The sequence below is a fragment of the Felis catus genome, chromosome A2 (assembly GCF_018350175.1).
Source record: "Felis catus isolate Fca126 chromosome A2, F.catus_Fca126_mat1.0, whole genome shotgun sequence".
NCBI lineage: Eukaryota > Metazoa > Chordata > Mammalia > Carnivora > Felidae > Felis > Felis catus.
In genome coordinates, this window is record NC_058369.1 from 46,593,294 (window position 1) to 46,606,296 (window position 13,003).

Genomic DNA, 13,003 nt, shown 5'->3' on the forward strand with positions numbered 1-13,003 from the left:
CTTTCATCCTGTTTAAATATTTCCTAACATAAATTATAAAACAAGCATGCTTTATTTCTGGAAGCTAACCAACAGTCTATGCAGTGAGGCAAACTAAACAAAGCTTTACTTATGTGCTGGTGGGAAATCATCAAGATCTTCACAGTAAACTAAGGAATTAACCTGTTAAAAACTCAATTTTAGATTTCTCTGTCCTCCTGAGCATGACAATGTATTAATGAGAAATAGCCTGAAAGTTTCTGACAGTTATTTTAAGGCTGACTTCTGGGCTGCACTGATGGAAATTTACTCCTCCAAAACTACTACATACAAAAGGGGCAGAACTACGTGCTTCTAAAAGTAGAGTTGGGTTTTGCTAAAATAATGTTTTTACAGATTCTAAAAAATATGTGCTTGATAGAAGATGTAAATTTTATGGCAATAAAAGTCATCTTTACATAACACAGGATGTAACAAAGGGCTCCTGAGACAATATGTTGTATCCACCAAAGCACACAGCAAGAGTGATACTTTAATTATAAAGACAGGAAACTGAAACTTAGAGGGGTGCCTGGCTGGCTCAAGCAGTAGAGCATGCGACTCAATCTCAGGGTCATGAGTTCAAGCCCCATGTTGGGTACAGAGATTATTTTCAAAAAAAAGAAAGAAAGAAAAAGAAATGGAGACTTAGGTAAAGTAATTGGCCTAAGGACTCAGCTCCAGAATAAACAAAGATCTCCTGACTTAGGCAAACACACAAAGTGCTCTTCCCACTTGCTACCTGTCTTCCAGAATTGGGCTGCAGTATCTCATCAGAGATCAGTTTCCCTAACAGTTCTCCCTCCACAGAGAGTTCTTAGGGAGAATTGCATTTTGTCCTACAATGCAAATTGATTTGCTTTTCTTTTCAAATCTTTTTTACAAGGGGATCTACAAGTTAGAAAATATTGAATATGAATACTGTGTCAACACTGTAAACTGTGGCAAAGACAAGAAGCTTCTAAAATCTCTCTTTTACAACTATAGGTCTCATGTAAATACCTCTTACTCAACTGCATTTTTCAAAAGGAGAATCTGTTCTCTCAATGAAGGTAGCTTCCTCCAAGTGAAAATACTCAGATATAGACTGGCATCCTATCTTACCACAGAAGCAGGTGTTTATTAGCAAACCCTTCTTTGCTCTTGTTCAGTATACTGATAATTTGCTAACAATCAACTAGAATGTTGGAAAACCCCCATCAAGATTTCAATTTTACAGAAAGTACCCAAAATTCCACCAGTTTTGCATCACAAAGTAGTGGTTAAAGTAGAGTTTTGAGTAAAATGCCATGTGTGTGGTTTTTGTGGGTGGTTGCAGCTCAAAACGACTATTAGGCCTCATCAGTTACCTACTGGGGAGAGCTATGATGGCAACTATAAATCAAGACCATTATGATCATAACATTCTTCCTTCTTTGGTATTATATATCACATTAGCAATTCCTGCAACCTAAAGGCAATTCAGAACCCTAACTAGCCTTCTAGTCTGGACCCCAAAACCTGCCAAAATAAAATACAAAGGCAGATTCCTGGTGAGTTTTGACATTTGTCAACTCCAACAATGCTTATGGAATATAAATTCTCCAGGCGCTGGCATTTTAAACCCATTTTGTAAAACAAATCTCTAGCTTACTGGGGCACTACATTAAAAAAAAAAAAAAAAAAGACAAGGAAGAAAAACTTACCAAAGGAGAAACTTAAAATACTTTAAGGTCATGACAAACCAGTGTGAAAGAGAATCCTAACACCTAGAAGTGAAACTGCATCATCCACCCAGCCTGGAAAGAAAAAAGAAAGCTAAAAACCACTACAGAATAAGAATGCAGAGTTTGAGAAAACCCCTAAGGTGAATTCTGAACAACAACAACAACAAAAAAAAGAGCCCCCAACATAAGAAGTGCATACTGTATGCAAGAACCACTAATGGAAAGAGTTTGCCAGTACTTATGTCATTACCTCACCAAAGATGGTTGATCCCATGTAAAGAATGGGCCTTTCAACAATCCAGGAATGTAACTGTTCACTCCAGACCTCAAGTTATTTCATCCTTTTTCACATGCTTGTCAGCTGTAGCATCTCATCAAGTCTTGTCAGAAGCTTTCTTTAAAAATTCTCAGGAAGAAAAACAATGGAGATGTGGTGTGAAACGGGGACAAGGAGTCTGGAAGCACACAAGGCTTGGAGGCTAAGCACTGATGTATTCAGAGCCCACATGGCAGCATGGTGAGATGAACATAACAAGGACCTTGACCTTGGTGACAGTCTGCAGGAGTTCTGCCACTTCAGTGCTATAACTTGGAGCAAATCCTTCCATCAGTGTAAATGTCACCTTTCCCCCACCCCCATCTAAAGAATGGACGTATCACCACTTCTTTGGACAAGAATGAGCAGTAAAGACAATATATGTTGAGTGTCTAGTATATATATCCTATACATGCTCTTTCCCATTGCTTTGCAACATCATCACTTCCTTTTTCTCATACCTATCCATAGTCTCAGCTAAATATTAAATGACCAAAGCTGCTTTCTGTTCCCACTAAATGGGCCTGATATACCATGGGATCCTAAATCTCACATCTTAACATGAAACACTGGGTCATATGGAGCCATTTTTCAAATTGTATCTCTAACATCCAAATTGTGTTTTAACTATCAGTCTGAACTGACTTCACACAGAAAGAAAACTATTATAGCTCATGACTTCCAGATAATTATTCTTATATTCATGATCAGTGTTGAATTCAAATCTGACTTCAAAATATTCTTCATGGAAAGAGGTTTTATCTTGTGTAAGATCATGTGTTTCCCTAGTTTATGAAGTGCCTTCACCTACATCCACATTTACACCTTCCAACCCTGGTCAGTAGATTATTCTCCCTGACATCTGCATGCTCCCAAAGTATACTATCTTTCATTTAACATTCAAATGCCTATTTTAGACCAGATCTCACATAACTGTTGGGACCCAGCCCTCTCCTTAATGATTTCAAGGATCCTAGGGAGGGTGCTAAAAAGTGCCCAATGATTCCTTGTTACTTTTGATCCTAAACCCCAACTGCAACCCAATTCTCATCATCTCCCTTCTATTTCACTTCACCCCTACTGCTGATGCAGCCCTCTCTATTCAGTCTCCAAAACACATGAACATCTGGGTGTCATGCGAGCACATCTTTACCAGAGAAAGATTCTAATGGAGAATAGGAAACTACTTAAAATAGACAATCAGACATCAAAGCTCACGCCCCCTTCCTTCTCGCCACTGGAGGAGCAACTTGTCATGTCTACCCTACTGCTAGGGCCCACTCTCTCACCACTCCTGCCCAAACAAAAGCAAAATAAAAAAATTTCCCTCCAGCCTCAATTAAAAACAAAAAGTTCTTATTTCTTTATGCAGAGCAATTTTAGTCCCCAGGTCCTAACCACTCCTATCTCAATTAGCCCTTTACCTTGACCAAACTGAAAACAAACAAACAAACAAAAAAAAAAACAAACAAAAAAAAACACCCCAAGAAAGAAAAAGACTCTAATTCTATTGTCCTTAGATTCCAACTCAAAAAGCAGCCAGCTTTTTAAAATAGCATTTTTTTGCTGGGATGAGCACTAGGTATTGTATGTAAGTGATGAACCACAGGAATCTACCCCCAAAACTAAGAGCACACTTTACACACTGTATGTTAGCCAATGTGACAATAAATTGTATTTTTTAAAAAATTAAAATTAAAAAATAGCGTTTTTGTCTTTCCTGTACACCCCTATCTTATAGAAGAAAAAAACCAATTCAGAAAGGTAAACCAAAACATCAGACCTGGGAATCCATGGCAGATCACAGACGCACTCTTCTCTATGCCCCTGCTTCCAGGTGCAGGCCTGCGGAGAAGATGCTGGGGCCTCCACTTCTTCCTTGCCCACCTGTTTGGGGGAAGAGCTCCACATACCAGATAAAAATCCTAAGAGACACAAAGGAAAGTAAAAGTTCTTAAGGGTCAGGGCTGCACTAGTTCATTTCTGAATCACAGGCACCTAACACAGGGGCTCAATACATTGATGGGGGGGAAATACTCTTTGCAAATCTTCACTTAATCTGCTTGAGGGTTTTGGAGCCTAGGAGTCTTTCAAAAAAGAAGGAATATCTAGCAGTGGCCCAAAGGGTGTTCTATTTAGAACAATCAAGCACTACTCCTTCTACTGCTAATTGACCATTTAATCCTACAACTAACCATTTATTTTAACTCTTTGGCTCCAACAGTCCTGCTCCACACCTCTAAACCATCTTCTACGGCTCTCTCTAATCAAGTAACCCCATCTTTCCCTTCTTTCAATTTTTGTAACAGGTTAATGTGACTGTGTTCTTTCCATGAAGGTGTAAATTCAGACTCACGTGTGCTCCCACACTCCTCTCTCCACCATACCCCCTCCTGTAACAACCCTAAAAGACACCCTCCCTCCACAATCCGTGGAGGACTGTAGCAGTTCTCAGATTATCCCAGAAGAGACAGAACACAATTTAGGTAACAGAAGGAAGTTATGGCCATTTTAGGTAACAAAGAATTATGGTTCATTTACATATGAACATATATACAACATGGATGAATCTCAAAAGCATTACGTTAAATAAATGAAGTCAGATTCAAAAGGCTACATTCATGTGTCATTCCAGGTATAGGACATTCTGGAAATGGTAAAATGACAGGGGCAGAAATCAGGATCAGTGGTTGCCGTAGACAGGAGGTATGACAAGAAGATTTATTACAAAGGGACACTAGGGAAATATATTGGGTGACAGAAAGATCTTCGATGTGTTAGTAGTCACATGACTACATAAGCTTTTCAAAATTCATAGAACTATTAAAAGGGGTAAGTTTTACTATATGTAAATTATACCTCAGTAAACTTGACCAAAAATTTTCTACAAACTATTGGGGGGTGGGGTTGAGGGGTAAAAGGGCCAGGTCCAAGAATTTGCATTTTTTTAAATGTTTATTTTTGAGAGAGACAGAGCGTGAGTGGGGAGGGGCAGAAAGAGGGGGAGACACAGAATCTGAAGCAGGTTCTGAGCTGTCAGCACTGAGACTAATGCTGGACTCAAACCCACAAACCGTCAGATCATGACCCGAGCTGAAGTCAGACACTCAACTGACTGAGCCACCCAGGTGCCCCAACAATTTGCATTTTTCATTTGCTCCCCAGGTAATTCTGATGCAGGCTGTCCACAGTATGTAGTCTGAGAAGCACTGCTCATGCGTGGGCTGCATCACAAGACCTTTATCCTTTTTGGCACACGCAATGTGCACACTTTGGGAACTGAGTACCATTTGACAGAGTCGAGTAGGAGCGTAAGAGCAAAAAAAAATATGCTCACTGACTTATTACAAGACTTAAAAGACTTAAAAGACTTACAAGACTTAAAAGAAAAAAAAAGATGTGCTCCTGCTTACAAAAAATTGTGTTCTAGAACTTGCAAATGGACAGTCCTATAGTTATACCGCATTTGTTTTCTATTGCTGCCATAACAAATTACCAAAAGTTTAATGACTTAAACAACACAATTATACTTCTGGCTGGCTAAGTCTAAAATGGCTCAGCAGATTGCTTCCAGAGGCCTTAGGGGAGAATCTACTTGTTTGCCTTTGTCGCTTCCAGAGGCAGCCCCAGTTTCACTGTGGCCGGCTCCCGTCTCCAAACCTGAAACGGCCAGTTGTGTTTTCCCATGTCAAATCCCTCAACATAATCACATCTGCAAAAACCCTTTGCCATGGAACATAACATATTCATAGGGCTCGGGCATTAGGCTGTGGACGTCTTTATGGCGGCCATTATTCTGCCTACCATATATGCCTCAGCAGAATCTAGGCAAGCACTTAGGTTTAAGAGTAGAACAGCAAATCACCCATCTGTTTTCAAGCTTAACTGATTTGAATACAATTAGGAAGAACACATTTTCTTATGGTCCAAATAGGCTAAAAGGTCAGCTCATTAACCCGATCATAAAAGCTGATAAAGCTATGTATGATCGCCTAAGATGGTTATGTTGCTTGCTTTTAACTTCACTATTGATACTCTTGGACAACCAAAAGCAACTATAAAACAGATGTGTTTGCTTTTTCACACACACACACACACACACACACACACACACACACACACAATCTTATTTTCCTCAGTTTAACTGTGAGGATTAACTAACCCTTTAAAAGTAAGAAAGACCCATTTAAATTTAAAGAAAACAAAACTGGACCATAAACTTCCCAGCCAATACTCCTTGTTGATGGGGGAGGGAAACAAGCTAATTCATACCTGGATAAGATTTTTAAAATTTTAAAAATATGCCATCCTCATCTCTTCTTTGGTGTCTGTACAAATTTTTTTGCTTACCTTTTTATTTCTTTTACTATTACTGAATTTTTAAAGTTTCATTTTTTTATATTCTGGTTGCCAATTCTTTATCAAATATATGTTTGGCAAATACTTTTTTTCCTGGTCTATGGCTTATCTTTTTATTTTCTTAGCACAGCTTTTCAATGATCCAAAGTTTTTTAATTTTGATAGAACTTATCATTTTTTTCTTTTGTGGTTCATGTTTTTTGTGTCCTAAGAAGTCTTTGTCTAACTAAGATCCCAAAGATTTTTCTCCTTTGTTTTCTTCCAAAACAGCAGTAGACAATAAAGCTTTCTGTGATGATGAAAATGTGCTATACTCCAAGCTAACCAATACACTAGCTATAGCTAACCACACATAGCTACTGAGGACTTGACATGTGGCTAGAACTAAGAGCTGAATTTTAAAATTGTATTTAGTTTTAATTATTTAAATTTAAATAGCCACATGTAGCTACCATATGGACAGGAAGTTCTAGAAGTGTTACAGTTTTGATTTTACATTTTGGTCTATGATACATTTTGAGTTAATTTTTGTCTGTGTTTAAAGTATAGATCAAGGTTCATTTTTTTAAAATATGGACATCCAATTCTTCTGCACCATTTTGTGAAAAGACCATGTTTTACTCCAATGAGTTACCTTGGCACCTTTGGCCACGTTTCTTTTTCTGGACTCTGTTCCATTGACCTGTGTGTCTATCCTTTCACCAATATCACCTTGTCTTCATATATGGCCAACGGATCTTCAACAAGGGCACCAAGAATACACAATGGTGAAAGGACAGTCTCTTCATCAAATGGTGCTGGGAAAACTGGAATCCACATGCAAGGGAATGAAACTGAACCCTTATCTTACACCAGATATTAAATATAAACTCAAATGGATTAAAAACTTAAATGTAAGACCTGAAACTGAAAAACTGTAGGAAAAAAAACCCCAGGAAAAGCTTCATGACATTGGTCTTATCAATGATTTCTTGAATGTGACACCAAAAGTATAAGCAATAGATGCAAGAACAGACAAACTGAGGCTGTATCAAACTAAAAAGCTCCTATACAAAAAAAAAAAAAAAATCAATAGAGTGAAAAAGCAATCTATCCAAAGGGAAAAGACCTTTTGCAAATTTATAAGGGATTAATATCCAAAATATGTAAGGCACTCCTAGAACTCAAAAGCACAAAAACACAAATAATTTGATTAAAAATGGCCAAGAGATTTGAATAGAGACTTTTCCAAATAAGATATACAAATGGCCAGTAAATATATGAAAAGATGCTCAACATCATTAAACATCAGGGAGATGCAAATCAAAACCACAATGAGATAACACCTCACACCTATTAGGATAGGCACTATCAAGAAAACTAACACGTGTAGGCAAACTGGAACCACTGTGTACTGCTGGTGGAAATTTAGAACGGTGCAGCCACTATGAAGAACACTATGAATGCTATTCAAAATAATTTTAAATAAAACTACCTTTTGATCCACCAACCCCACTTCTGGGTATTAATCCAAAAAAATTTGAAACATGTTCTCAAAAAGATACCTGCACTCCCAGGTTTACTACAGCATTGTTGACAATAGCCAAGGGAGGGAAACAACCTAAATGTTCAAAGATGAATGGATAAAGAAAACAGAGTATAAAGAAAATGTAGTATATACAAACAGTGAAATATTATTCAGCCATAAAAGGAAGGAAATCCTGTCATATGCCAGAAAACGTATGGAACTTGAAGACATTAAGCTAAGTGAAATAAGCTAGTCATAGACAAACATTGCAAGATTCCACTTATATGAGGTATCTAAACTGGTTAAAGTCATCAAAGCACAAAATACAACAGTGGTTGCCAAGGCCTGAGGAGAGGTGGAAATAAGGAGTTGCTATTCAATGAGTATAATTAATCCTCCAGTCATGGAAAATTGAAAAGTTCTAGAGATCTGCTATATAACACTGTGCCTACAGTTAACAATACTGTGTTGTACAAATAACCCAGTGAAGAAATGGGCAGAAAACATGAATAGACACTTCTCTAAAGAAGACATCCGGATGGCCAACAGGCACATGAAAAGATGTTCAGCGTCGCTCCTTATCAGGGAAATACAAATCAAAACCACACTCAGGTATCACCTCACGCCAGTCAGAGTGGCCAAAATGAACAAATCAGGAGACTCTAGATGCTGGAGAGGATGTGGAGAAACGGGAACCCTCTTGCACTGTTGGTGGGAATGCAAATTGGTGCAGCCGCTCTGGAAAGCAGTGTGGAGGTTCCTCAGAAAATTAAAAATAGACCTACCCTATGACCCAGCAATAGCACTGCTAGGAATTTATCCAAGGGATACAGGAGTACTGATGCATAGGGCCACTTGTACCCCAATGTTCATAGCAGCACTCTCAACAATAGCCAAATTATGGAAAGAGCCTAAATGTCCATCAGTTGATGAATGGATAAAGAAATTGTGGTTTATATACACAATGGAATATTACGTGGCAATGAGAAAAAATGAAATATGGCCTTTTGTAGCAACGTGGATGGAACTGGAGAGTGTGATGCTAAGTGAAATAAGCCATACAGAGAAAGACAGATACCATATGGTTTCACTCTTATGTGGATCCTGAGAAATTAACAGAAACCCATGGGGGAGGGGAAGGAAAAAAAAAAAAACAGGTTAGAGTGGGAGAGAGCCAAAGCATAAGAGACTCTTAAAAACTGAGAACAAACTGAGGGTTGATGGGGGGTGGGAGGGAGGAGAGGGTGGGTGATGGGTAATGAGGAGGGCACCTTTTGGGATGAGCACTGGGTGTTGTATGGAAACTAATTTGTCAATAAATTTCATATAAAAAAAAAAAAAAAAAAAAAAAACAATACTGTGTTGTACAGTTAAACATTTATTGAGAGTAGGGGCACCTGGATGGCTCAGTTGGTTAAGCATCCGACTCTTGATTTCAGCTCAGGTCATGATCTCACAGTTTGTGAGTTCAAACCCCGCACCATCAGTGTGGAGTCCACATGGGATTCTCTCTCCCTCTCTGCCCCTCTTCCCCTCAAAATAAATAAATAGACCTTAAAAAGAAACAAAATTACAGAAGGTAGATCTCATATAACATGTATTTTTTAGCATAGGTTTAAAAAAAAATCACACGGTCTTAATTACTGTAACTCTATAGTGAGTCTTGAAATAAGGTAGCATGAGTCTTCCAATTTTGCTTTTTCTTTTTCAAAATTATTTTGGTTGTAGTAAGTTCTTTATCTCTCTATATAAATATTGCAAATAGTCTGTTGGACCACAGAAATATAAAGGATTTTAAAAGGCTACTACAAAAAATTATATGCCAACAAACTGGACAACCTAGAAAAACAAAATGGATAAATCCATATAAACATACAGACTAAATCAGCAAGCAATAGAAAATCTGAAAAAAAATTAGTAAAAAGTCATTAAATTAAATAAATAATCAAAAAATTCAAGTCTAGGAACAGATGGTTTCACAGGTAAATTCTACAATTTAAAAAAGAGTTAATACGTATCCTTCTCAAACTATTCCAAATAATTAAAAAGAATACTTCTAAATTCATTCTACAAGGCTAGCATTACTCTGTTACCAAAACCAAAGACACTACCAAAAAGAAATATCCCTGATGAACGATAGATGCAAAACTCAACAAAATATTAGCAAATGAGTTAAACATTAAAAGGATCATTAACCACCAAATCAAGTAAGATTTATGCCAAGAATGCAAGCATGGTTCAAGATCTGCAAATTAATTAATGTGATATAAGAGATTAATAAGGATTAAAAAAACCTATGATCACCTCAATAGATGCAGAAAAAGTATCTGACAAAATTTTAAGTTTCATGATAAAAACTCTCAACCAAGTGGGTGTAGAGGGAACATACCTTAACATAATAAACAGCATATACTATAAAGCCAAGCTAACATCATACTCAATGGTGAAAAGCTGAAAGCTTTCTTCTAAGAACAGGAACAAAACAAGGATGTTCACTTTCACTACTTTTATTCAACACTGTACTAGAAGTTGTAGCCACAGCATCAGACAATTAAATGAATAAAAGATATCCAAATTGGTAATAAAAAATGAAAATTATCACTATTTGCAGATGATATAATACTACATACAGAAAACCCTAAAGACTCCACCAAAAACTTTTAGAATAAATGAAGTTAGTAAAGTTGGAGGATACAAATTAATGCACAGAAATCTGTTGTGTTTCTATATACTAATACCAAACTAGCAAAAGAGAACAATTCCATTTATATCAAAGAGAAATGAAATACTAGGAATAAATTTAACCAAGGAGGTGAAAGATCGGTACTCTGAAAAGTCTAAGATACTGATAAAAGAAATTGAGTAAGACACAAATGAAAGGAAAGGTATACCATGCTCATGGTTGGAAGAATATTTTTTAAATGTCAATACTACCCAAAGCAATCTACAGATTCAACACAATCCCCACCAAAATATCAATAGATTTCTCACAAAACTAGAACAAATAATCCTAAAATCTGCATGGAACTACAGAAGATTCCAAAGAGCCAAAATAATTATGAGAAAGAAGGAGAAAGATGGAGGTACCACACAGCCAGATTTCAAACTATACTACAAAGCCACAGCAGTCAAAACAGTATGGTACTGGCATAAAAACAGACCCAATAGATCAATGGAACAGAATACAGAGTCCAGAAATAAACCCATGCTTATGTGGTCAATATACAATGGGGAATATACAATGGGGAAAAGAATATACAACACTTCAATGAATACTGTTGAGAAAACTGTACCACTACACAGAAAAGAATGCAACTGGACCATTTTCTTACGCTAAATACAAAAATAAACTGAAAATGGATTAAAGACCTAAATATAAGACTTGAAACCATAAAACTTCTAAGAAAACACATAGGTGGTACACTCCTGGACACTCCTCTTACCAATGTTTTTGGATCTGTCTGAAGCAAGGAAACAAAAGTAAAAATGAACTATTGGGACTACATCAAACTAAAACTTTTGTGTAGAGTGAAGGAAACCATCAACAAAATGAAAAGGCAACTTGGGAGAAAATATTTGAAAATGACAAATCTGGAAGAGGCTAATATCCAAAACATATAAAGAACTTATACAACTCAATGCAAAACAAACAAAAAAACCCAAGCTGATTTAAAAAATGTGCAGAACTGAATAGACATTTTTGCAAAGAAGACATACAGAGGGCCAAGAGACACATGGAAAGATGCTCAACATCAGTAATCATCAGGGAAATGCAAACCAAAATCAGAATGAGGTGTTACCTCAAACCTGTCAGAATGGTTAGTATCAAAAAGAAATAACAAGTGTTGGTGAGGATGTGGAGAAAAGGGAACCCTCATATACTATTCATGGGAATATAAACTGGTGCAGCTACCATGAAAAACAGTATGAAGTTTCCTCAAAAAATTAAAAATACAAATACCATATGATCCAATAATTCCACTTCTGGTTTACCAGAAAAAAATGAAAACACTAATTTGAAAATATATATACACCCCTACATTTCCTGAAGCAGTATTTACAATAGCCAAGATATGGAAGCAACCCAAAGGTCCACCCACAGATGAACGGATAAAGAAAATGTTGTATGTATGTATGTATGTGGAACATTACTCAGCCATAAAAAGAAATGAAATCTTGCCATTTGCAGAAACATGGATGGACCCACAGGGTATTATGCTAAGTGAAATAAATTAGACAGAGAAAGACAAATAGCATATGTTTTCACTTGTATGTAAAATCTAAAAAACAAATGAACAAACAAAACAGAAACAGAGTCACAAATACAGAGAACCAACTGGTGGTTGCCAAAGTGGAGGGGGGGAGCAGAGGGATGAGTGAAATAGGTGAGGGCAATTAAGATGTACAAAGTGCCAGTTATAAAATAAGTAACAGAGGTCTGAAGTATGGCATAGGGAATATAGTCAATATTGTAATAACTTTGTATAAGGACAGATATAACTATACTTAAGCATTTCTTAATGTATATAAATGTTGAATCGTGTTGTACACCTGAAACTAATATAATATTCTATGTCAGCTACATTTCATTTGAAAATAAATAAATTTTTAGAAGAGCCCAATTTCCACAAAAAAGAATACTAAGATTGTGATTAGAATTTCAATGAACCTATTCAGTCTTAACAATTTGGTAAGAAATGATATTTTGACAATATTCAGTCTTCCAATCCATGAACACAGTCCAATGCTCTACTAATTTAGGTCTCCTTTGATTTGTCATCAGTTTTGTAGTTTTCAGCATACAAATCTTGCAGATATTTTGTTACATTTATCACGATTTTAACTGTTTAGATGTTATTATAAAAAGCACTTAAAAGTTTTAAAGTTCAAAATATTCTGTCAGAAAAGTAACATTAATTTTCATATATTGACCTTGTATCTTGTAACCTGGCTAAACTTCCTACTAGATACAGTACTTTTTTGGAATTTTCTACATAGACAACCATGCTATCTACCAATAAAGGCATTTTATTTCTCCCTTTCCAATCCGTATACCTATTTCCTTTAGGAGTGGTGAGAGCCAACATCCTTACTACA

At 36.6% G+C, this 13,003-nt stretch overlaps 1 long non-coding RNA gene across 17 annotated transcripts in view; it reads right to left on the reverse strand.

Annotated features, from left to right (window-relative positions):
* The window catches only part of LOC111559447, a 145,191-nt gene that overhangs the window by 44,878 nt on the left and 87,310 nt on the right, over positions 1-13,003 (reverse strand). For all 17 annotated transcript variants that reach the window (XR_006593937.1, XR_006593942.1, XR_006593935.1 and 14 more), the window contains 2 exons: positions 1,975-3,965; positions 1,704-1,796 (listed from right to left, as the gene is read on the reverse strand). This is a non-coding gene — a long non-coding RNA (uncharacterized LOC111559447). The remainder of the gene's footprint in view (positions 1-1,703; positions 1,797-1,974; positions 3,966-13,003) is intronic.